Here is a 26,711-nt window from a genome sequence, read left to right as displayed (position 1 = left end):
TCTTCTAAAAGAAAAACAAAAAAAGAATAACTGTTCACACATAGAGGAAAGAAAAGCAGTCTGGTGGTGTCTAGACATACATTGGCACATACATAATTTGCTTGTTCTCTATCATGTGTATCGACAACTCTGCCATTGATGAGAGATCTAGCATGCTTTTGCCTACATTCCTCATGAAAACATGACAATCTGTACATGAAGACAGCTCTGAGTTGCTGTCTACTCTAAAAGAGACAGGTAGGTTATTTCTAAACTGTTCCATGAGTTATTTCCTCCATCTTTCTATATTTTCTTGAAAACTGACTTAAGTATCAACATTCACAATCCTTTCTCATGAGAAAAGGGGGCAGTTGTAGCCACTAATCAAGGTTTCCCAAAGATGGAATTTTTTTTTTAAAGTCAAAGACTTTTGTGAATTTATTTATGTGAAATATGCGTTAGTCCCGGCAGCTGACTCAGCCTTCCCTTGACTCTCTCAGCTCTCGTCATGCCCAGCCCTTTGACGCAAGTCAAGTGCATCCCTGCTTTCCTAAAGTCACATCAGAAGGACTTCCACTCTCAGTCTCACTTGGTGTGTTGTAAAGCTGTCCTCCACGAAATTTAAGAACCATTTTGATAGCTGTATTTGTAACCCAACAGATGTCATGAGAGTTAGAGATCCCCTGGAGTATGGTGCCATACAATTCGGAACTCTTTGAAAGTGGCCCAGTATTTCTCATTTTTGCTTTTTTTTTTTTTTTTTTTTTGCTTTGTTTGGTCCCTAAGGACTATAACAGATGCAGCAAATGCCCACTGGATTTTCTCATTTCTTGTTCATTCTTTATATCCTTTCTTAAGGCCTAATAATTTTTACTAACAAATGACAGTCCCTTGGTAATACACGTCAAAATAGCACCTTGAATATAACTAATTCCCTCTAAAGAGGTCAAAAGGAGTCTTATATTATATTTTCAACTCACTACACAAGAGACAAAAGGAAGATAATGTTTTCATTACATTGCGAATTCAGAAAATAACAGTTACAAAAATTATATATATACTTCTTCACCTCTAAAAATGAGAATTCATAAGGAAAAAAGCAAACTGGATTTTAATGGGGGGAAGCTGAATTTTGATATTATTCTAAATATTTCATTAAATATCCTCTATGTGCACTTGGTTAAATTGATTAGCATTATACCAAGTGAATTGTCAATCATGTATCTGAAATTCAGTATCCTTCCTACCCTTCTAAAATTTTGTTTGACCCTGTTTCTTGAACACACACACACACACAAACACACAAATAGAGAGAGAGTGGGAGAAGGAGAGGGAGGGAGGAAGGGAGGGAGACTGATCTACAATCCAAATTATAAAACTGGTAAAAAATTGAGTAAAAGGTACAGATGCCAAGAACCTCATGTCATAATTTGTAGAGTATAAGATTTTAATCACCATTTATTTGTGATATTAACTGTACATGCTATTTTTGCCAATATAAAACAGACTTAATCAAATAGAATCTCTGAGTATAATGAGAACCTATTAAACACAGAATAATATTATCATAAGATCATAAAACCAACTCTACCCATATGAAACCTAGAGTGTGGCCAAAATTCTTTGCCACATTCTTCAGTCAAACCACAAACACAACTCATTAAAAGAAGAGACAGATTTCTTCTGAGAATGGTTAGTTTGGTGATTCTACTTCCTATTTAACACACACACACACATTTTCAAGTCCATAGGTCATTTTTCCATAAATAATCATCAAATTCATCTACCTGTTGCATATCCAACATCAAAATGAAAACTGTACTAAATAATATATTTGCTTCAGAAGTTTAATGTTTATCAGATAAGATGCTGAAGTTTCAGAATTTCTCTTCATAGAGATGTTTTTGTCCAGTTTTTGAAATCAATAAACTAAATTTATACTAGGAAAAGAATTTGTTGTCATGGTAGCAATTTTTCATTTATCTATTGCCAGGGCCAAGAACAATTCCTGGCTCATGGCAGGATACACAGAAAATTCAGGTTTTTTTTTTTTTTTTTTTTTTTTTTTTTTTTTTTTTTTTTTTTTGACAGGCAGAGTTAGACAGTGAGAGAGAGAGACAGAGAGAAAGGTCTTCCTTTTTATGTTGGTTCACCGCCCTCCCCCCCCAAATGACCACTACAGCCAGTGTGCTACGCCAGGAACCAGGTGCTTCCTCCTGGTCTCCTGTGCTGGTGCAGGGCCCAAGCACTTGGGCCATCCTCCACTGCACTCCCGGGCCACAGCAGAGAGCTGGACTGGAAGAGGGGCAACCGGGACAGAATCCGGCGCCCCAACTGGGACTAGAACCCAGGGTGCCAGCGCCACAGGCAGAGGATTAGCCAAGTGAGCTGCATCACTGGCCAATTATGTTCCTTTTAGTAAGCAATTATAAATGTGTCATTGAGGATGCAATGATACTTTATGTTACAATGTTTGTGAACATATTATGTTTATGTTTGCACTGGAGAACTATTATTAATGAAATTTCAAGTGTGTAGTCATAGGTATTTATAGATAGATTATCCAGCTCTTTATGTGACTGAATAAAATTCACTCTAAATAATCATTTTATTTTAACCCAGGATATCACAGGTGCTTAAAAGCAAATTTTTGGACTTAATGGACCTATCACTTATAAGCCAGAGGGGAAAAAAAACACACCAAACCAAAAACTAATTAAAGATTGGAGGAACTCTTTGCTGATTTTTCTGGGAATGATTTGGCAAGCAGAAACCAATGGAACAAGATGATTCACTAAGAATTATTGTTTCCAATTATTTGACTAGAGTTCAGCCACATGCCTGAAGAAGAAACTAAAGTTGATGCCATGTATTTCTAGACATTTTTCATTACATAGTTTTGGGTGGCCCTAACACACAATTTACAAATTACATTTTAAAAAAATAGTATTTATTACAGCAACCTATGCTTGGGTATGCGATCATTCTTAACAGAAGCTGTCTTCAATAATTTCTTCAGCATGGTTTCTAAATTTCCAGTCTGGGCTGGTGCCGCGGCTCAATAGGCTAATCCTCCACCTGCGGTGCCGACACACCAGGTTCTAGTCCCAGTCAGGGCACTGGATTCTGTCCTGGTTGCTCCTCTTCCAGGCCAGCTCTCTGCTGGGGCCCGGGAGTGCAGTGGAGGATGGCCCAAGTGCTTGGGCCCTGCACCCGCATGGGAGACCAGGAGAAGCACCTGGCTCCTGGCCTCAGATCGGCATGGTGCGCTGGCCACAGCGGCCACTGGAGGGTTAATCAACTGTAAAGGAAAACCTTGCTCTCTGTCTCTCTCACTGTCCACTCTGCCTGACCAAAAGAAAAAAAAAATTCCAGTCTGCATTTACTCACAATAATTTATACAACACAGGAAATTCAATGATATCAGATCTCTAAATTGCAGCATCATTACATCTCCAATTGCTTTTTTTTTTACTATTGATATGTTTTATTTTTTTCCCAAAGGAATTGTGTATTCAATGAGTACAAATATCCTAAGTACCACTTAAGGAATATAGTGATTCTTCCCATCATATCCACCCTCTTACCCCCACTCCCACCCCGCCTCCTCCTTCCCCTTTCATTACCAGTCCCATTCTCAATTAAGGAAAAAAAAAAAAAAAAGACAAACTTCCTCCACAGTCAAGACAAGGGCTGTTCACATCATTGCTTCTCAAAGTGTCAAGTTCACTTCTACAGGTTTCCTTTCAGGTGCTCTTTTAATTATCATATATCAGGGAGAACATATGGTATTGCCCCTTTGAGATTGGCTTATTTCACTAAGTAGGATGTTTTCTGGATTCATCCATTTTGTTGTAAATAACCAGATTTCATTTTTTACCACTAGGTAGTATTCCGTAGAGTTCATATACCATAATTGCTTTATCCAGTCTTAGAGTTGATGGGCATTTAGGTTGATTCCATGTTTGAGATACTGTGAATTCAGGTTCAATATACATGGTGCTGTAGATAACTCTTTTATTTGCTGATTTCATTTCCCTTGGGTAAATTCCCAGGAGTGGGATGGCTGGGTCATATCGTAGGTCTATATTCAGATTTCTGATGTATCAGCAAAGTGTCTTCCATAGTGGCTTTACCAGTTTACATTCCCACAAACAGTGGAATGGGTACTTTATTCTCCACATCCTCACCAAAATTTATTGTTTGTTGATTTCTGTATGAAAGCCATTCTAACTGGGGTGAGGTGAAACCTCACTGCGTTTTTGATTTTCATTTCCCTGAGGGCTAGTGATACTGAGTATTTTTTTCATGTGCCTGGTGGCCATTTGTATTTCTTCTTTTGAAAAATGTCTGTTTAAGTCCTTGGCCCATTCTTAACTGGTTTTTTTTTTGTTGTTGTTGTTGTAGAATTTCTTGATCTCTTTATATATTCTAGCTATTAATTCTTTATCAGTTGCATTGTTTCCAAATAATTTCTTTCATTCGTCAGTGGCCTCTTTACTTTCCTAAGTGTTTCTTTTGAAGAACAGAGCTTCTCAGTTTGATGAAATACAGATTGTTGATTTTGGCTTTGGTTGCCTGTGCCTCTAAGGCCTTTTCAAAGAAATCCTTGATTGTGTCAACTTCTTGCAGGATTTTTCCATGTTCTCTAGTAATTTGATGGTATCAGGTCTTTTTGGTCTTTAATGCATTTTGAATGGATTTTTAAGTCAGATGTAAGGTAGGGATCCTGTTTCATATTCATGCATGTAGAAATCCAGTTTTCCCTGCACCATTTGTTGAAGAGACCGTCCTTGCTCAAGGGATTGGTTTTAGCTCCTTGGTCAAATATAAGTTGGTTGTAGGTGCTTGGATTGATTTATGGTGTTTCTAATCTGTTCCATTTGTTTATCCTTCTGTTATTCTGCCAGTACCAAGCTGTTTTGATTATAACTGCCTTATAGTATGTCTTCAAATCTGTTATTGTGATGCCTCCAGGTTTGTTTTTGCTGTATAAAATAGCTTTAGTTATTGGAGGTCTCCTGTGTTTCCATATGGATTTCAGCATTTTTTCTAGATCTAAGTAGAATGTCTTTGGTATTTTGATTGGTATTGCATTGAATCTATAAGTTGCTTTTGGAAGAATGGACATTTTGATGATATTGATTCTTCCAATCCATGAACTTGGAAGATATTTCCATTTTTTCGTTTCTTCTTCTGCTTCTTTTTAATGTTTTGTAATTCTCATCATAGAGATCTTCGCCATCCTTGGTTAAATTTATTCCAAGATATATATATATTGTAGCTAGTATGAATGGGATAGATTTTAGGAGTTTAATCTCTACCGTGGCATTGTCTGTGTGTACAAAGCCCATTGATTTTTGTGTACTGATTTTACATCCTGCTACTTTACCAAATGCTTCCATGAGTTCCGGTAGTCTCTTGGTGGAGTCTTTTGGATCCCCTATATATAGAATCATGTCTTCTGCAAATAGGCAGCACCTGACTTCCTCCTTCCCAATTTGAATCCCTTTGATTTCTTTTTCTTGTCTAATGGCTCCAGCTAAAACTTCCAGGACTGTATTGAATAGCAACGGTGAAAGTGGGCATCTTTGTAGGGTTCTAGATCTCAGTGGGAATGCATCCAACTTTTCTCCATTCAACAGGACGTTGGCCATGTGTTTGTCATAAATTGCCTTCATTGTATTGAGAAATTCCTTCTATATCCAGTTTGCTTAGAGTTTTCATCATGAAGGCTGGTATATTTTATCAAATGCTTTCTCTGATCTATTGAGATAATCAAATGTTTTTTTTTTTCCCTTCAGTTTGTTAATATGATGTATCATATTGATTGATTTGCAAATGTTGAACCATCCTTGCATACCAGGGATAAATTCAACTTGGTCTGAATGAATAATCATTCTAATGTGTTGTTGGATTCATTGGCCAGAATTTGGTTGAGGATTTTTGCATCTATGTTCATCAGGGAAATTGGTCTGTAATTCTCTTTCTCTGTTGTCCTTTTTCAGGTTTAGGAATTAAGGTGATATTGGCTTCATAGAAAGAATTTGGGAGGATTCCCTCCATTTCAATTGTTTTGAATAACTTGAGAAGAGGAGTTAGTTCTTTAAAGGTATGTTAGAATTCAGCAGTGAAGCCATCTTATCCTGGACTCTTCTTTGTTGGGAGGTCTTTATTACTGATTCAATTTCTGACTCAGTTATGGGTCTGTTTAGGTTTTCTATGTCTTCATGGCTCAATTTAGGTAGCTTGTATGTGTGCAATAATCTATACATTTCTTCTGTGTTTCCCAGTTTGTTGACATACAGCTCTTTGTAGTAATTTCTGATGACACTTTTTTTTCCTGTGGTGACTGTTGTTAAATTTCCATTTTCACTTATAATTTTATTGACTTGGGTCTTCTCTCTTTCTCTTTGGTTACTTGAGCCAATGGTGTGTCAATTTTGTTTAGTGTTTCAAAAAACCAGCTCTTAGTTTTGCTGATTGTTTGTATTTTTTGTTTCAATTTTGTTAATTTCTTCTTTAATTTAATTATTTCTTTTCTTCTATTAGTTTTGGGTTTGGTTTGCTGTTGTTTTTTCTAGATCCTTGAGTTGCATTGATAGCTCATTTATTTGGTGCCTTCCCAATCTCTTGATGTAGGCACATATTGCTATAAACTTTCCTCTTAGCACTGCTTTTGCTGTATCCCATAAGTTTTGATAGGTTGTATTGTCTCTTCATTTGTTTCCAGAAATTTTTTTTCTCTTTTTATTTCTTCTATAACTCACTGTTTATTCAGGAGCATGTTATTAAATCTCCGTGTGTTTGCATATGTTCTAGAGATTCCTGAGTTGTTGATTTCCAGCTTCATTGCATTATGGTCCATCAAGATGCATAGCATGATTTCAATATTTTGAATTTGCTGAGACTTGTTTTATGGCCTAGTATGTGCTATATCCTAGAGAAGGTTCCACAGTTGAGAAGAATGTGTATTCTGTAACTATAGGATAAAATATTCTGTAAATATCTGCTTGGTCCATTTGGTCTATAGCGTAGATTAACTCTGTTGTGCTTTGTCTTCTATGTCAGATATTCTTTCTTCTGCTTCACTGATTCTGTTGTTGAGGCTCTCCACCATATTATTTATTTGTTCTATTGAAGTCTTCATTTCTAAGATTTCATTTTGATTTCTCACTAATATCTCAATTTCGTAGGAAAATTTTTCTTTTATGTCATGTAGGGATTTCATTAGTTTGTGCATTTGCTTCTGATTTTACTTCTAAGTAATCCTATGATCATTTTTTTCAATTCCATTTCTGGCATTTCTTCAATCTCATCATCTTCACAACCTAGTATTGAGGTGTTGTGTTCTTTAGGGGATGCCATATTTTTCCTTGTTCTTGTTTATTGCATTGGTGGATCTGTTATTCAGCTTTTATTGGGGGTACTTGTTGGTTTCTTTGATTTTTCATTGTGGCGTCTTGTATCTTTGGACTATATCTGATTGGATTAGTGGAGTGTCTTCTTTCAGAGAATAACTAGAGATGTGTGGTGAGAGTGGCCAGAGAGCTCTGTTTAGTGGTCCAAGGTGAAGGGCATGTTTGAGGGGACACAGTCAGATTTTGATGTGGTGATTTTTTTTTTTTTAATAGCGGGATGGTTCCTTCTTGTCTATTCACATAGACTCAGCTCAACTCCTCTCCTAGAAGGAGGCCCATGCCTGGATGCTAGCCCCAGTGAGTATGTATTTTGTCCACTCTGCCACAAGGACCACACAAAGGATCTGTGTAGTCCTCAGTATAAGCTCAGATTCCTCAGCAATGTTTCTCACCAGGTAACCAGAGAGCCCTGATTGTGTGGAGCCTCCCACAAGGACTGCCCAATGTCTCAGCCACACCCTGAGTCCTCCCACGCAGCGTCAGTGTTTTCACAGTCCCAGCACATAAGCCTCGCACAATCACGAGCACCCAGTCCCTAGTCTCTTCCCCCCACCAGACTCAGAAGACTCTTTGGCTCTTTGTTGGGTGTAGACAAGAGCTGGCACAGCTGTCACATATGTCCAAAATGGCACTGCTCTCTGTCAGCTTGTTACAGGGTGCCTTTGCAGGTTGATCAGGGAGAGAGAAAATGTGCCCCCTTTTGTTTTTTTTTTCTCCTCTAGTTTGGTGGGTGCACTATCTCCCATGGGGCTTCAAGCTAGATTCCCTCTAGACTCCTCCTGCAGCTTTTTCATCAGTGGCTGGGCTACTGCAATCTGTTCTCACCTTTGCTCTCCAATGCTGGTGCGGAGGCTCTCAGCTGGCGGGTCCTAAGTGTTTGTCTTCTCCCTCCAGGTAGGTCCACTGTGTTCCTCCAATTTATGTAGAGTTTCCTCTGCTGTTTTCTCCCTAACTCCACCCTGAGACTGCGCTCTTTCCACTTTTTTAAAACTATCTTTTCCTAGACTCAAGCAGCAAGCTCCCTCCCTGCTCTGTCATCATAATCCAATCTCCAATTGCTTTTTAAAAACTAAGCTAAGGTGGCCATTGTCACTCAGACTTCATTGTCTCTTTGTTACTTAGTGCACCTACACTCCATTTTAAAGATTTTTGGAAAAATATGGTTGAAAGAGAATTTCATGCAATAACACTTTCTCTATGAGAAATTCTGAATGTTGAATGACTGGGAATTTAATTACATTCCCTATACCTTCACAGTATTTAGCCCTTACATTAATGTATTGGGTTATGAGACCTGTAACATACGGAAAAGGCTGATTTGGAAGCTAAACTTCCAGAGAGCTTCAAGTACACTCCACACCTTCTTGGGGAAATGATAATAAAGAAATATCATTATCTTGTAACTGCTTTTCAGCTTTGTATACAGCTAACCCAAGAGTAACCAGTTCACCACACTGCCCAACATGCCACAGGCATTCTCACTGCCTCAGAAGCCTAGGTGCACACTCTGAATACAAAGCCCTTCCTTGGTTCCCAATCCCGATTTTCCTACCTAAAAATGCTGATTCACTTTCCCAGTCTCTAGGAGAGCTTCTAACACTGTTTGGGACCTTCATGATCCCTCAGTCTCCAGGTTGAAATACTCTTGTGTCTCTACCCCGCACATTGACTGAAACTTGGTGTTTCTCTATTAGATTCTGAGAGTCATTAAAAAAAGACCAATGTTTATATATACAATATACATTAACATGTCCACAAGCTAAGGCCTCAACAAATATTTGAAGAAAAATTGGGTAATAGTTTAAGTATAATTTGGGAGTTTTGGGTACTGATGGTGGAGTAAGTAACAGAATGAAAGAACAAGAGAACCCTAATAGTCAAATGAGGCACCAACTCATCCAGTCCCCCAAGGATCCTTATGTACAGTTACACCCAATTGAGAAAAATTAGCTGATCCTCCTTTTACTGTTCCAATATCTGTGGGGGAAATTTAAACAAACTATGGTAAATTCAAGATAATACATGCATTAATTGTTAAGATATTCATAGTGATGGAAATCTTAAAAAACCCAAGATTCAGCAAAATTCAAAATCAGAGGTGCTCTTGGAAAGTACATAGTGGATTCCTCAGGATAGCATCTGCAGGATGATTGAGCTCCTTCTCGTTTCAGACATTGTGCCATTTGTTCACGATTAAAACTCCAGGAGCACCCTTGATGGCTCTAGTTTGGATTAAGTGTCAACTCTCCAAAAAAGTAAAATGATACACCTTTCTTTGTCTCTTTCTTCTATTTTGGGGGGGGGGGGGTATCAAAAATAAAGCTGAATAGAAATTGAGTAATAAAGAGTAATTCTCTTCCATACTGACTTCTAAGGCATCAGCCACAACCTGCTTTTCTATGGCTTCTAACTTTTATTCTTATACTGGTATAATTTTGTTATTATTATTTCACTGTGTACAAATTATATTTCAATCGATTTAGATGGAAAAAGAAGTCTTATCAAATTTGTCTAGAGAAGACAAATCAGAAGAGGAATAATTCTGACCTTAGGATTTGGCAACATGGAGTTACTAATATGGTTGACAAGAGCTTTTGGTTGAAAAGATGATGAAATTAAAAACTGAAAGATTCAAAAGATGCCACAAATTCATTTACTGGATTAATATGCTTATAAGATGCAAAAGATAGTAAACTTTAAGGAAGGTAAGAATATCTGCATTCTTCAGAAGTTTTCTTATACAATATCTGACATTTAATCTAACATTACCAGGCATGCCAATACATAGTATCATGATACAAAACACATATTAAAAACAAATTCACATTATGGAGTTAGATATACTAATTACAAATAAGACAGTGATTAATATCATCGGGGAAAAAGGATTTAAAATAATTATGGTTAACATGTATGATGGAGCAAAAGATGAAAATTTGGAAAATCTCCCAAGAGAATTTGATAATCAACAACCATAAAATTTGATCCTTTGGAGGGGAAAGTACTAAAATGGGTAATATTCAGCAAGAATGTTCCAAAGATAAATAGGGAAAGAACATACTACAAATATCAGGAATTAGAATAGAGAGTGTAACATTAGAAGTAATGGAAATATTAAGAATATACTAACAGCATATTATGACCAATTTAAAGATATAATTTTTGGAGCTGGTGCTGTGGCGCAGTGGGTTAAATCCCTGGCCTGAAGCGCTGGCATCCCATACAGACACTGGTTCTAGTCCCCACTGCTATTCTTCTGATCCACCTCTCTATTATGGCCTGGGAAAGCAGTCAAGGGTGACCCAAGTCCTTGGGCCCCTGCACCCACATGGGAGACCCAGAGGAAGCTCCTGCCTCCTGGCTAAGGATCAATGCAGCTATGGCCATTGCTGCCAACTGGGGAGTGAACCAGCAGATGGAAGACCTCTCTCTCTGCCTCTATCTCTCTCTCTAACTCTTTCAAATAAATAAAATAAATCTTTTTAAAAAAAGATATTTTTTCAACTTTATTTATAAATATAAATTTCCAAAGTACAAGATTTGAGTTATAGCGCTTTTCCTCCCATAACCTCCCTCCTACCTGCAACCATCCCATCTCCCACTCCCTCTCCCATCCCATTCTTCATCAAGATTCATTTTCAATTATCTTTATATACAGAAGATCAACTTAGTATATACTAAGAAAATATTTCAACAGACTGCACCCACATAGAAACACAAAGTATAAAGTATTGTTTGAATAGTAGTTTTACCATTAATTTGCATAGTACAACACATTAAGGAAAGAGATCCTACACAGGGAGTAGGTGCACAGTGACTCCTATTGTTGATTTAACAATTGACAGTCTTATTTATGACATCAGTAATCACCCGAAGCTCTTGTCATGATCTGCCAAGCCTATGGAAGCCTCTTGAGTTCGCCAACTCCGGTCTTATTTAGACAAGGCCATAGTCAAAGTGCAAGTTCTCTCCTCCCTTCAGAGAAAGGTACCTCCTTCTTTGATGGCCCATTAAAAATATATAATTTTGAAAATGTACTTGACTAAATATCATGAAAACGCCATTTGCCTTATAACACATAAACAAATAGAAAATCTTACTGGTTATAATACTTTATAAAAATTAACTCATAATTAAAATATTTTAAAAGCAAAACTACAGGCTCAATATATTTACAAGTAAATTCTTCCCATAACTGAAGAAATAATGCAAAACTAACCTAAACTGCTCCATTAATTTGTAAAATTAAGCTATTTGCAAAATTCTTCAAGGTGGTGACCTTTACAGAGACAAAGGATATGAAAAATTAAAAGCTCATTAATGGTTTTTAAAAATGAGCAAACAAGGAATAGAAAGAATATATTTAATATGCTTAAAAATTCACTAAGCTGCCTACAAAACACAGCATGCTTGGTGATGAAGCTTAACAAGACTTCGTGAGAATGACTCAGATGCTCACTATCATTATTACTGTTACTACACAACAGTTTATTGGAGAATCTAAAATGCCAAGGACTGTAAATAGGAACATAAAGGGAAGTGCCACTTCCTGCATGACATTATTACATTCACAGATAATCCCAAAATGTATAAATATATTAGCTCTAATTAATGAACTTATCACGCTCACTGAGAATATTATTAAAATATATATAATAACATGAATAAGCTTTTTAAGATTAAAATTTTTAAGGGGCTGGTGCTGTGGCACAGTGGGTTAAATCCCTGGCCTGAAGTGCCAGCATCCCATATGGGCGCTGGTTCTAGTCCCCACTGATCCTCTTCCGATCCAGCTCTCTGCTATGGCCTGGGAAAGCAGTAGAAGATGGTCCAAGTCCTTGGGCCCCTGCACCCATGTGGGAGAACCAGAAGAAGCTCCTGGCTTCAGATCGGTGCAGCTCCGGCCAATGTGGCCATCTGGGAAGTAAACCAGCGGATGGAAGACCTCTCTCTGTGTCTCTACCTCTCTCTGTAACTCTTCCAAATAAATAAATCTTTTAAAAAATTTTAAATATCAGCATTACAACAGCATCTGAAAAGTATCCAATAGATATGTATAATCTCAATTCAAAAATATTATGAAATATATGTGGCAGATTAAAAAACTCTAAGTAGATGGATTTATTCTATTAGAAGACTTAATGGTATAAAAGATTGTCCCTCCAAATAGATGGCTATATTTGAACAATCTCAATGAAAGTCTCAACCAAATTATTACTTTCTATAATTTGAAAAGGCAATTCTAAAACATATACAAATGCAAAAGAACCAAGAAAAAAACAATAAAATTTTGAAGAAGGAAATCAAGGCTGGATGGCTTCTACTATAAAATATAAAAATTATAGAAATAAGATGGAGGAATTGGGAAAACATCATGCTGAGTGAAATAAGCCAGTCCCAAAGGGACAAATATCATATGTTCTCCCTGATTGGCGACAACTAACTGAGCATCAAAGGGGAAACTTGTTGAAGTGAAATGGACACTATGAGAAACAGTGACTTGATCAGCTCTTGTCCTGACAGCTGATGTACAATGTAATACTTTATCCATTTTAGTATTTTTTTTGTTCTAGTACCATTGGTTGAACTCTGTAATTAACACACAATTATTCTTAGGTGTTTAAATTTTAACTGAAAAGCGATCCCTGTTAGGAATTTGGAAAACATTATGCTGAGTGAAATAAGCCAATCCCAAAGGGACAAATACCACTTGTTCTCCTTGATAGGTGACAACTAACTGAGCACCAAAAAGGAAACCTGTTAAAGTGAAATGAACACTATGAGAAACTGTGACTTGATCAGCCCTCACCCTGACCTGACGGTTGATGAGCAACTTGATATGTTATCCCTCTTAGTATTTTTTTTGTTTGTTCTACTTAATATTTTTGGTTGAATACTGTAATCAATACACAATTATTTTTAAGTGCTGAAACTTAACTGAAAAGTGATCACTGTTAAATATAAGAGTGGGAATAAGAGAGGGAAGAAATATGCAATTCGGGACATGCTCAAGCTGACTTACCTCAAATGGTAGAGTTAGAAACATACCAGGGGATTCCAATTCAATCCCATCAAGGTGGCATGTACCAATGCCATCTCACTAGTCCAAGTGATCAATTTCTGTTCACAATTGATCATAATGATAGGATTAAGAACCAAAGGGATCACATAAACAAGACTAGTGTCTGCAAATACTAGCTGATAGAATCAAAAAGGGAGAGAACGATCCAACATGGGAAGTGAGATACACAGCAGACCCATAGAATGGCAAATGTCCTAAACAGCATTCTGGCCTCAGAATCAGCCCTTAAGGCATGGGGATCTGGCTGAAAAGCCCATGAGAGTATTTCAGGCATGGAAAGCCAAGACACTCTGGGGGAAAAGAAAAAAAAAAACCCTAAAAATGAAAGATCTCCGCGAGTGTGATCCCAGTGAAAAGAATGGGCCATCAAAGAAGGAAGTACCTTTCTCTGAAGGGAGGAGAGAACTTCCACTTTGACCAAGGCCTTGTCTAAATATCATCAGAGTTGGTGAACTCAGGGGGCTTCCATAGCCTTGGCAGCTCATGACAAGGGCCTAGGGTGATTACTGATGCCATAAACAGGAGTGTCAATTTGTTAAGTCAACAACAGGAGTCACTGTGCACTTACTCCCCATGTAGGATCTTTGTCCTTAGTGTGCTGTACATTGTGATTTAATGCTATAACTAGTACTCAAACAGTATTTTTCACTTTATGTTTCTGTGTGGGAGCAAACTGTTGAAATCTTTACTTAATGTATGCTAAACTGATCTTCTGTATATAAAGAGAATCGAAAATGAATCTTGATGTGAATGGAAGGGGAGAGGGAGTGGGAAAGGGGAGGGTTGCGGGTGGGAGGGACGTTATGGGGGGGAAGCCATTGTAATCCATAAGCTGTACTTTGGAAATTTATATTCATTAAATAAAAGTTAAAAAAAAATTTCCTTTTCAGAATGCAAAAATACTAAACTCAAATGAAAGGGCTGGTATATTGGACAACAGCAGTTTAAGAACTTCTCTTCACCAAGACATCATTAAGCATGTGGAAAACCAAGTTACATGTCTATCTTCCTCACCCCAAACAATGTCTGACAATAAAATATCTAATGCAACTAGCAATTTCCATTGACTTATGTTTTATCTATATACCTATGCATCAACCTATCCATATATACATCTATGTAACCAATTACCTACACACTCACCCACAAAACCATCTGTCCATCCAATCAACCACCCATTCACTCATTCATCCATATACTATACATCCTATTTATCTACCTGACTACCTATTCATCTATCCATCCAAACACTAATGCTACTATACAACTATCCATCCAGTGATACACCTATCCATCTATATCTACCCACCCTTATCTATCTATCTATCTACTCATCTGTCATCTTCCCACCTCTCTATCCATTCTTTTTTCAATCCATATTTATCTATGTACACACACACACACACAGACACACACAGAGGGTGATACAGCCATAAAAACTGCATGAGGACAGGCATTTGGCACAGCAATTAGGACACTGCTTGAGATGTTTAAGTCCTACATCAGAATGCCTGTATTTGAGTCTAGGCTCTGCACCCAATCGCAGCTTCCTGCGAATGCACACCCTGGGAGGTAGCAAGTGCTGCTTCAAGTTCTTGAGTCCCCACTATCCATATGGGAAACCTGGATTGAGTCTCTAGTCCCTGGGCATTTGGTGAGTGAGACAGTTATGGGAATGCTACCTATGTGTCTCTCTGGTCTGACAACTTAAATAAGTACATAAAACTGTTTAAGTGCAAGAATGTTTGCCTCTATTCCATATTTATGTGTCCCAGGGTCAATGAATGAACTTTTTCAAGTCTATAAAAAGTAGATACTAATAACAATACAACAACACCAATGTGTATGCCTCAAATGAAAGCACTGAACATTCTGAAATGTTATCTAGAGGTCAGTATATTTTCTTAACATGATATTTTTTGAGACGTTTGAAGGTATTTAGGTCATTGACAGAATCCTGTATACTTTTCCCAATACCCATGCCTGTCACAAAATAAATGTTGACCTTAGGTCCTTAGTAGAATTTTTCATATATATGAATTACCTAGAGTTATAATCCTGTTGTGATCTGATTCAAGATCAAGAATTTGCTGGCTGAGCTCTTATATAGAGAAACATAAACTTCTCCGCTCATGAGATGTGACGAGCCAAATGTAGGCCAGGCTCAGAGAATCACCTCAGGATAAAGCACTCACCCTAAGCAAAGACTGTTTTTGCTTGCCTCCATCTTATGAGAATTTTAACATGTCACCTTACAGATTTAACTGTATCAAATTGGAAAATGAGTTTGTAATAGTTCTTCTCTTCCTGTATCCTACGCTGGTCATTTACATTCTAAAGAATACTAGTAGGTAGAATTCTAAAGAGCCAGTTGTAGCATATTTTATGATGTTATCATATCCTTCCCTTTTATATGTTAATTCAAATATTTCTAAACTTCTGCTGAAGCTATATAAATATTATCCCTGTAAGTTTAAAAAAGAGAAATATACTACCTCTAAAAAGCTGCTTAAAATTCATGTCACAAAATGTTGAGCTGTTTGTACGTGTAGTAACTTCTGCTAGTATGCTGACAAAAGCAGTCATAAGGTGGACAGTAAATTCTCTTTTAGTGAAAAGAGTTAGCTGGTGGAGTTGAACTCCTGTGAGAAAGTGAAGTAATAAGGAACTTTAAAACATGCTGCTTTTGAAGATGGAATACCATAAAATTCCCCTGAAACATTTTGGTCCTCTAGTTAGTTACAGAAAATAGTGAGGTGTTTCAGACAAAACTCATCTCAGTATGTTGGTTGTCCTGGCAAACAGGACCTTCAGGTTTAACAATGCTGGAGCAAAACTTTTTAAAAATATTTATTTATTTATTTGAAAGAGTTACACAGAGAGAGGAGAGGCAGGAGAGAGAGAGAGAGAGAGAGAAAGAGAGGTCTTTCATCCGATGGTTCACTCCCCAACTGGCTGCAACTGCTGGAGCTGCACTCATCAAAGCTAGGAGCCAGGAGCTTCTTCTGGATCTCCCACATGGGTTCAGGGGCCCAAGGACGTGGGCCATCTTCTACTGCTTTCCCAGACCATAGCAGAGAGCTGGATCAGAAGAGGAGCAGCTGGGACTAGAACCGGCGCCCATATGGGATGCTGGCACTTCAGGCCAGGGCTTTAACCCACTGTGCCACAGCACCGGCCCCACAAAATTGGTTTTTAAGTGGGAGGTAGTATGAGAAAGCAGTATGACCCTGACTCAAAAGCGATGATAGTCTGACTACTGCTCTTGCCATGAGGACAGAACTGTCCTTCATTGTTGACCCATTGTGTCTTCTATCAGCACTTCTGATATAGTGCAAAGCTACTTGGTTAGTGTGCATGTGGGGTCAACTCAGGTCCTTCACAATGCTTCACATACGACAAACTTCAAAATTGTCCAGGTTTGGAAACACAAAGTTAGTTTTTACTGCCCTTTCCATTTCAATCCACTCATCCAATTAACTGACAAGTACTGGTTTTGTTAAAAGCAAATACTAATAATTAGCATTTCTTGAGATATTACTATTTATAGGTGCTTTATTATAGATATATAAATGCAAGAATATGTGTACATAAAATTTTCATGGAACTCTGTGTACTGTATGTTTCACAGAAAATCTTAGGTGTAACAAAAATAACTTTCCTAGTTCACCCAACTAATACATGGTAGAACCAAGATTCCAGCAAATCCCACTTGCTCTCTCTACTCTACCATAGATCTCTTTTATTGATTTCCTTCTTTTCCTCTGGCACTGTCATTTCTAGGCACCCAGGCAATCAAAACCCGTGTAGTCCATTGTCATAGTTCCATTGTAAAATAGGCATACATTAACAAAAACAATTATCCCTCAGTATCCACAAGAGATTGGTTATAGGACATTCTGCACATAACAAAATCCATGGAATGCTCAAGTCTTTTCTAGAAAATGGTACAGCATTTGCATATAACCCACAAACATTCTCCCATACATTTAAAATCATTCCTAGATTACTGACTATCCAAATACGAAAGTGACTTATTTGTAAGTAGTTTTCATAATACATTGCTTATAGAATAATGACATGAAAAAAGTCTGTACAATGGTCAATTAGTTCAGATGCATTTTTGCCTGAATATTTCCCATGCATGATTGGTTGAATATGCCAATTAGGAATCTGCAAATATGGAGGGATGACTGTAGTGTGAGCTAATCACTCCAGTGAATAGAAAAATAATAATAAAAAGCAAAATGAAAGTCAAGATAAAAAGACGTTCATTCTAGCCTAAAGAATTTAGAAAATTAAACACCAACCTGTGTATACTAGTGCCATCAAAGCCATGTGACCTCCATATTCACTTGCAGTCTCAGCACTTCTGAACAGGCCCATTTACCACAAATTAGCTCCTCACTCTCCCTGCTCAACGGCCCCTTCAGTCTGAAATACCCTTTGACAATCCATTCAAGGATTCCTACTCTCCTACTATCTCACTAGACAGATGCATGCATTGGTCCAAGAAGACTACAGGCTATCATACCAAGAAAATAAGAAAATAAAACTAAAGGTTCCTTGTGACTTAACACAAACATATCCAAGTTTACCCACAGCTTCTCACAAGGAGTCTATTTTTCCTCTTCTGTTGTCTTAGCTACTGTCAATCCTTCCACAACACTTGCCCTCTGGATTCCATTTTATCAATCAACTAATTAAAGCTCCTTGATCTTGTATTTCTATTGTTCCAGCTTTACTGAAGTGTGATCACCAAATAAAATGGTAAATATTTAAGTTGTGGAGTGTGAAGATTTGATATACATATAAAATGATGACCACACTCAAACTAATTAATATATCCATCCCCTCACACAGTTTTTTCTGGTGTCATGAGAACATTTAAGATTTATTCTTCTCAGCAAATTTCAGGTAGAAAATAGTGTTACTATCTGAATGTTAGGTTTCCAGAACTGACTCATCCCGTCACCAAAACCTTGCATCCTTTGCCCAGCATCCCCTGACCTCTAGCAGCCATCTTTCTACTCTCTGCTTCTGAGTTCAAGGTTTAGGATCCCCATGTAATTGAGTTTGATCTTATATCTTCAAACTCTCCTTTCCTACCCATGGGTTCATTCCCATCCCCTTAGGATGGTCTCAGGTCTTTCCCATTTCTTCTTCAAGATCTTGTTCTGTGTCAACAGCCAAAATTCTGGGAAGAAATTCCACTCCCACATCTCCACATTTAACCTCCAGCAAGCTTTCCTGCGGTCTGTCATTTGTCTTCTGCTTCTCTCAAGCTATTCTACAAAATCCTTCATATTAATTATTGTTCTTCTCACTATGGACACTGAAGACCACTTCTCTTGAAATTTTCCCTTGGTTTGGTATCTATTGCATAGTCACACTTATTTTTCTTCCTACATGTGTGAAAATCCCCTCTCCATCTGTTTCATGGTCCTCTAGCCTGCTGTCTGCACCTCCACTTCATTGAGGTTACTCTGAATTATTTACTTGAACTTCCTCGCTTCTTTTCAAGAATCTTTCTGGACAATCTCAACTAGACCCAGCTTTCAATTCTGATATTTAAGAGGCTGGCTTTAGTGTGATTGCCTTGACTGACCCTAAGGTTACCCCTGGATTCAGAGGAGAACTGTGATGGCAGAGACGCATGGTTAGAACACATGGTGACCGTGACATTCCTTACTGAAGACACTTCCATGTCTCTCCATCAGACCGTAGCATCCCAAACCCATTCTGCAGAGGCTCTGTTTTCCAAGAATAGAGTCTCACCCCTCCTCAGTAGCATCCTTACCTCCCATCTCCCACTGCACGATCCAGCCTCTGCAAGGGACACACAGATCCTGACGCCGTGGCATTTGCTTATTTCAGGCTCTCACAAACCTTGTTTTCTCTTCTGTAATCACCCTTACCCCATGAAATGAGTGGTTTCTTTTTTTCCCATTTGAATTTTTTCATTATATCTCCCTCTGGCCTACTTCATTAATCCATTCACACCTACTCAATAACTAACAATATTAAATGTATCTATACCTCTAGTCTGAATTACTACCTGCATTTATATCCCAAGCAACTAAGACAATTACTGACATAAAATATTAAGCTCAACAAATACTTACTGAATGCATTAATAAATAAGTTAAACATCATCTGACTTCATGACATTAGTTTTTTAAGTGAATGAAATTAATTTTAGCAAAGAGTCTGTGCAATAATATGAACATGTTATGTATATATTAAAATTATAGAGATAGTACAGAAACAAAAAAACTCACATCAAGAAGAGTTATTTCAAAGGAAATACAAGTAAGTACAACTGGAGGCTAATCTATGTTAATATAATTTTTATTTATTTCTTGCAAAATGCAGCTCATCAAGAATGCTTTTATAGAAGATTATCGACTATTCATGACATCTTGCTTTAATTCAAAGGTCAATGGCTTCTTCATTAGAAATTCTATTTTCTTGTTTTAAAATGAGATTTAGAAAAATAAAATCTCATTTTTTGAATTCCATAATAAAATACTTAGACATATTTCTAAACATTTTGAGTGAATAATTTAAAAAATAATTCTACTATAGATATCATATTTAACAAATGAAATATGCTCAGTTAAACTAGAATTTCATATAAATAATAACTTTTTTATTCTAAATATTTCCCATGCCATATTTGGGATAATTCACATTTTTAAAAATCCTTTGTTTATTTAAAGTTCAGATTTAATTATCGGTTCTCTATTTTAGCTGGCAAAAGTACACTAATGTGAAATTACAGAAAGTGGTAAGACTAGAGGGCACAAAACTCAAGATTAGCAGTGTATCACCCTGTCTGAAAATATAGTTATGGAGATAAAGATACAGACAGATACGAATATGAGTGAAATTGACATTTTGAGATTTGATTTTTGTTTCTAGCCCTTGTCTATAATCTTGAGGAACAGTAGCTTTTTTACTTACTATGGGCTGAGTTATTTATTTAGTGGAGGGTTAAGCTTGTGATTATAAAGAAAATTAGACCTATGCCAGCATAATGATTAATAGAAAAATAAGAAAAGAAGAGGAACGGTAGTAGTGAGGGAAGGCATGGTGGGAAGTATCATCATGCTCTTAAAACTGTATATATGAAATACATGAATTTTGTTCCCTTTTTATAAATAATCTTTGAAAAAGAATACTGATTTAGATATAATTCCCATGCAAACCCCTCCTTTGTTATGCCATAAAATTAAAACATCTCCAGAGAGCTTTTCTTTTTGATAAATAAAAAAGAGTAATAATACTGAAATTTTATGCAGACTACACCCAGACACATTTTCTTGACTCGCGGGTATTCTGCATTCTGGGAAGCTGTGCCACGGGTTCTAAGTATTTGTCATAAAGGTTATTCCTTTGTTTTAATACTCATAGTGACCCTGAATAATCTCAGAAGTTTCCTCACAATAAATTCTCTTCCTTTAAACAAGATCTTATGTAGCTATTTTAGAGCAATTATAAATAAAAGAATCCAAGTATTTCTCACATTTGGATTTTAACTTAAAGATTAACAAATACATTTGCTTACTCATCTTATCCCAAGGAAGCTGCAACAAGTAGTTTATCTGCTTTAAACTGTGCAGACATCTCTGAGTTTAGTAGATTTGAAGGCCCTTCTTCTCTTTGAGGTTTGTAAATACATGTTAAGTTACAAAGTAGTTATTAAAGTTGTGCAGTGAGATTCTCCAAGAATTGATTGACTCCATTATCAGTGAACTACCAGACCTGGATAAAATTTGCAGGATTTATAGATAAGGAAACAGAAAAAAGAACATTCTAATACACTGTCTTAAAACAAAAGAAAAAAAACAAAGAAGAATATAGTAGGAAAAAAGAGGCTCACCATGTAAAGACATTTCAGGAGTGTCTATTTTATAACTCCAAAATAAGGCATTTTTTTAACTTTTATTTAATGAATATAAATTTCCAAAGTACGACTTATGGATTACAATGGCTTCCCCCCCATACCGTCCCTCCCACCCACAACCCTCCCCTTTCCCACTCCCTCTCCCCTTCCATTCACATCAAGATTCATTTTCGATTATCTTAATATACAGAAGATCAGCTTAGTATACATTAAGTAAGGATTTCAACAGTTTGCTCCCACACAGAAACATAAAGTGAAAAATAATAGATGATTTTTTTTAAATGATGATGAAATCAGATCAGACCTATTGTCATGTTTAATCCCAGTGAGAGTCAAGTTGGGAGTTGATAATTTCTTCTTCTTTTTTTTTTTTTTTTTACAGAAGATCAGTTTAGTATACATTAAGTAAAGATTTCAACAGTTTGCACCCCCATAGAAACACAAAGTGAAATATATTGTTTGAGTACTCGTTATAGCATTAAGCCTCAATGTACAGCACATTAAGGACAGAGATCCTACATGAGGAGTAAGTGCACCATGACTCCTGTTGTTGACTTTACCAATTGACACTCCTGTTTATGGCATCAGTAATCTCCCTATGCACCAGACATGAGTTTCCAAGGCTATGGAAGCCCCTTGAGTTCTCCGACTCTTATCTTGTTTAGACAAGGTCATAGTCAAAGTGGAGGTTCTCTCCTCCCTTCAGAGAAAGGTACCTCCTTCTTTGAAGACCTGTTCTTTCCACTGGGATCTCACTCACAGAGATCTTTTTGCCAGAGTGTCTTGGCTTTCCATGCCTGAAATACTCTCATGGGCTTTTCAGCCAGATCCGAATGCCTTTAGGGCTGATTCTGAGGCCAGAGTGCTGTTTAGGACATCTGCCATTCTATGAGTCTGCTGAGTATCTCACTTCCCATGTTGGATCACTCTCCCCTTTATTTATTCTATCAGTTAGTATTAGCAGGTACTAGACTTGTTTATGTGCTCCCTTTGACTCTTAGTCCTTTCATTATGATCAATTGTGAACTGAAATTGATCACTTGGAATAGTGAGATGGCATTGGTACATGCCACCTTGATGGGATTGAATTGGAATCCCCTGGTATGTTTTTAACTCTACCATTTGGGACAAGTCAGCTTGAGCATGTCCCAAATTATACATCTCTTCCCTCTCTTATTCCCACTCTTATGTTTAACAGGGATCACATTTCAGTTAATTTGCAACACTTAAGAATAACTGTGTGATAATTACAGAATTAAACCAGTCATATTAACTAGAACAGACAAAAAAATACTAAGAGGGATAATGTATTAAGTTGTTCATTAACAGTCAGGGCTATGCTGATCAAGTCACCATTTCTCATAGTGTCCATTTCACTTCAGGAGGTTTCCTTTTTGGTGTTCAGTCAGTTGTCACCGATCAGGGAGAACATATGGTATTTGTCCCTTTGGGACTGGCTTACTTCACTCAGCATGATGTGTTCCAGATTCCTCCATTTTGTTGCAAATGACTGGATTTCATTGTTTCTTACTGCGGTATAGTATTCTAAAGAATACATATCCCATAATTTCTTTATCTAGTCTACCGTTGATGGGCATTTAGGTTGGTTCCAGGTCTTGGCTATTGTGAATTGTGCTGCGATAAACATTAGGGTGCAGACCGCTTTTTTGTTTGCCAATTTAAACTCCTTTGGGTAAATTCCAAGGAGTGGGATGGCTGGGTCGAACGGTAGGGTTATATTCAGGTTTCTGAGGAATCTCCAGACTGACTTCCATAGTGGCTTGACCAGTTTGCATTCCCACCAACAGTGGGTTAGTGTCCCAAAATAAGGCATATTTTTACAAAAATAAACTATGTATGAAATAGGATGTTGTAAGCTCATAGGCATATATTAAAAGAAATATGTCCTAGAGGCTAGTAAAAGTTGAAGGAGAGTCATTTTGAATAAACTGTTCAATTTAATAGTAGCAGAATTTTTATTACAGAAATTTAACCTGCATTAGAATAAGTAATGAACAAAAACCAAGACTGCAGAAAATTGAATCAGAGAATAGATAACAAGCTTGAGAAATGACCCAACGTTCATAAGTGAGAAAGGCAAAGAGTTAAACAGAATCTGAGAGAAGATATGAGATGGGCATAATCGACATGAGATTCCTGTCATTTGTATTCCTTGAGAAAGACACAGAGTCCCAAAGCCACAAGCAACACTAAATATGTAGCAGAAAAATCCATGGGGTGGAAAGTATGGACCTGCTAGTTGAACATCATTCTGTGTAGCAGCAAAATTATTGGAAGAATTAAATATGTAGATCCTATAACATGAAAGTCTTAAAGGAAAAGGAAAGAATATTCTGGAATTAATGCTTAAAAATTGTCAGTGCTTGGCCGGCGCCACGGCTCACTAGGCTAATCCTCCGCCTTGCGGCGCCGGCACACCGGGTTCTAGTCTCAGTCGGGGTGCCGGATTTTGTCCCAGTTGCCCCTCTTCCAGGCCAGCTCTCTGCTGGGGCCCGGGAGTGCAGTGGAGGATGGCCCAAGTGCTTGGGCCCTGCACCCCATGGGAGACCAGGATAAGTACCTGGCTCCTGCCTTCGGATCAGCGCAGTGTGCTGGCCACAGTGCGCCAGCTGTGGCGGCCATTGGAGGGTGAACCAACAGCAAAGGAAGACCTTTCTCTCTGTCTCTCTCTCTCTCACTGTCCACTCTGCCTGTCAAAAAATAAAAAAAAAATAAAAATAAAAATAAAAAAATTGTCAGTGCCTCAAAGAAAAATGATAATGAATTCAAGATTTCTTCTTACCAATATCTGATAACCTCCTATATTTAGTAATAGAAAAATTATGAACATTCTGTATTGAGAACTCATTCAAGTATTTGTTAAGGACTACTTTAGTGCCTGATAGTGGACTGGAGGTGACTCTACTCACATTTGGAGACAACAGAGGTGTTTCAACATGGACCTCCTACATCCTCCTGGTAGTCATTCCAGCGCCGGAATCACTTGCTTGCACCAAGGAACCACACAGAGATTCTGAGAGAGATGAAATGGAGCAGAGTCACCTAGACACACATCCAAGGCTCCCCCTGTTCTCTGAAGAGAGATTGTGGCCTCAGTGAGCTAGGCTTCCTTTCCTTAAATGTAGGAAGGTACAGATGCGTTAGTCCAGGACACTCTCCTTAGACCTGGAAATGGAGAAGGTGCTTTGAAGTAAAAGTTCTGCTTTCCTTAGAGAGTGGAGGGACTCTGCTGAAGAACAATAGGTCAGTGTCTTGTTGCTGTAAGTAACACAGGTGTTTAAGACTAGATCTTGCCCACATAGTCCCCGAAAGCCATAGAACTCAGTCGTCTTCTCCCAGAGGTCAGCATGTCCTCTCCTAGAGGGTCCAGTGTCCAGTGTCGTCAGGAGGGTCCTGGACTCCTAGTGCAGGCTCTTCTTTTGCATTTTCCTTTCACTGTGTGAACTTCCCACCCTTCAGTGGCCATGGGTGCTCCGCCACACAAGCATGCTGCCATAGGATCCCCTGCAGAGGGGGCTTTGCTTCTCACCTTTACTGAGTGACTTTTCAGACCCCAGGTACAGCCTCATCTGCCCTCCCCAGCAGAAAACAGATTCAGTCAGCAGTAGCATTGCCTAAGCTTTCCATCGAGTTTAGTATAGAAGGATTGATGAGTGGCACAAAGCACAATTTACACTTAGATGCTTCTGAATAATCGTTATAACATACTTATAAACCAGAATGCATATATTATTTTATTTTTTGATATTATTTTGCATATTAACAGATAAGGCATATAATCTAAGAAAATAGCCATCGTATGAAATTTCAAACAACTAACAAATATATGTAAGAATGGTCATGAATTTAATGAGAGTACAAATGAGGTTTAGTTATTGTGATGGTCATTAGAAGATATAGCCTGGGGGATCGGATACATGTGAAGTTAGTGAGAAGCTGCACTGATGTTAGCCACAGAAAGATCACAGAAAAACAAAGGAAAGATCACACTTTCAGAAGACTAATTGAGAGAAATTTTCAGTAGCGAACTGACAGAACAGACTCTGTGTGCAGAGAGCAGAGAGGACAGACTCAGCATCACCAGCCACACTGTTAACTACCCCTAAATCTACACAGCCAGCTTCCAGACGGGAAGCATCACCCTGCCAAGGTAAGGTAGGAAGAAGCTATGGTGCTCGCCGTTGGGAGCTTTAAACGAGGGAGAATTCCACAGTCCTCACTGACTGCAAGTCCAAGCTGGGGGGCAGACAGGGTCTGAGTGACTACTTTGTTCTATGACACATTGCCTCTGTCTCCTGCCCACATCAAAGCACCAGGCACAGTTTTCTGTGGTAGAGTTGATGCTGATCTCTGTTCTGACTCAGGAGACAGTAAGCAGTCCTGCTGCTACCAGAAGCCACCAGAGAGTCAGGACAATTTGCAAGGTGGAGAGTAGAACCCCTGTACCCTATGACTCCGGGAGTTCTGAGCATAAGCTACAGAGCTAAGAAAATCACAGGTTCTGGCTGGGTTCCCCCACACCCACGCAGTCAAACTGTGCAGACTCAGAGCTCCCTGCACACTGGGGACTGATCTCACAGTAGGGTCAGGGGACACAATACAGCGTGGTTCAGTGCTCTGGAGGGTGGACATGTACTGGCAAGATGAGGCCATGAATCAGCTACTTTACCCACACAGAGAAAAGCTGGGTTTATAGATACGCCAGCTAGCTCCAACATTACCTTCTTCCACTGGCAGCACCAGAGCTGCTTCACCACAGCCACCTTTGGTGTCACTCAGGACTCTCAACCCACCCACAAATGGTGGCCAGAACTCCCAGACCCCATACACTGGAGACCCTGAAGTCCAACACTTACAGGCTCCACCAAGCACTGGTGGCACTTTCCAAGAATAAAGATGTGAATCAAAAAAAAGTAATACAGAAGTGATAGAAATGAGACACCCCCCCCAGACATGCAAAAATTAACACAGAAACACAAGAAACATGAACAAGGAAGGCAATACGGCTCTCAAAATTTTGAAGGCAAAATATGGCTCCTTAATGAACACAACAATACATTAAACTGTGAAGAAGGGGAGATTGATGAAATATCTGAAACAGAATTCAAACAAATAATTGTGAACTTACTGAAAAATACAGAGAAACAGGTCAATGAAATTTGGAAACCAGTATATGACAAGGATAAGGGATTCAGCAGAAACAGAGATACTGAAAAAAGGAAACAATGTATTCTTAGAATTGAACCTATGAAATACATGAAATCTGTTCTCTATAATCATTATTTGAAAAGAAATATTA

The sequence above is a fragment of the Oryctolagus cuniculus genome, chromosome 8, assembly GCF_964237555.1.
Source record: "Oryctolagus cuniculus chromosome 8, mOryCun1.1, whole genome shotgun sequence".
In the NCBI taxonomy this organism is placed as follows: domain Eukaryota; kingdom Metazoa; phylum Chordata; class Mammalia; order Lagomorpha; family Leporidae; genus Oryctolagus; species Oryctolagus cuniculus.
This window is presented reverse-complemented; position numbering follows the sequence as displayed.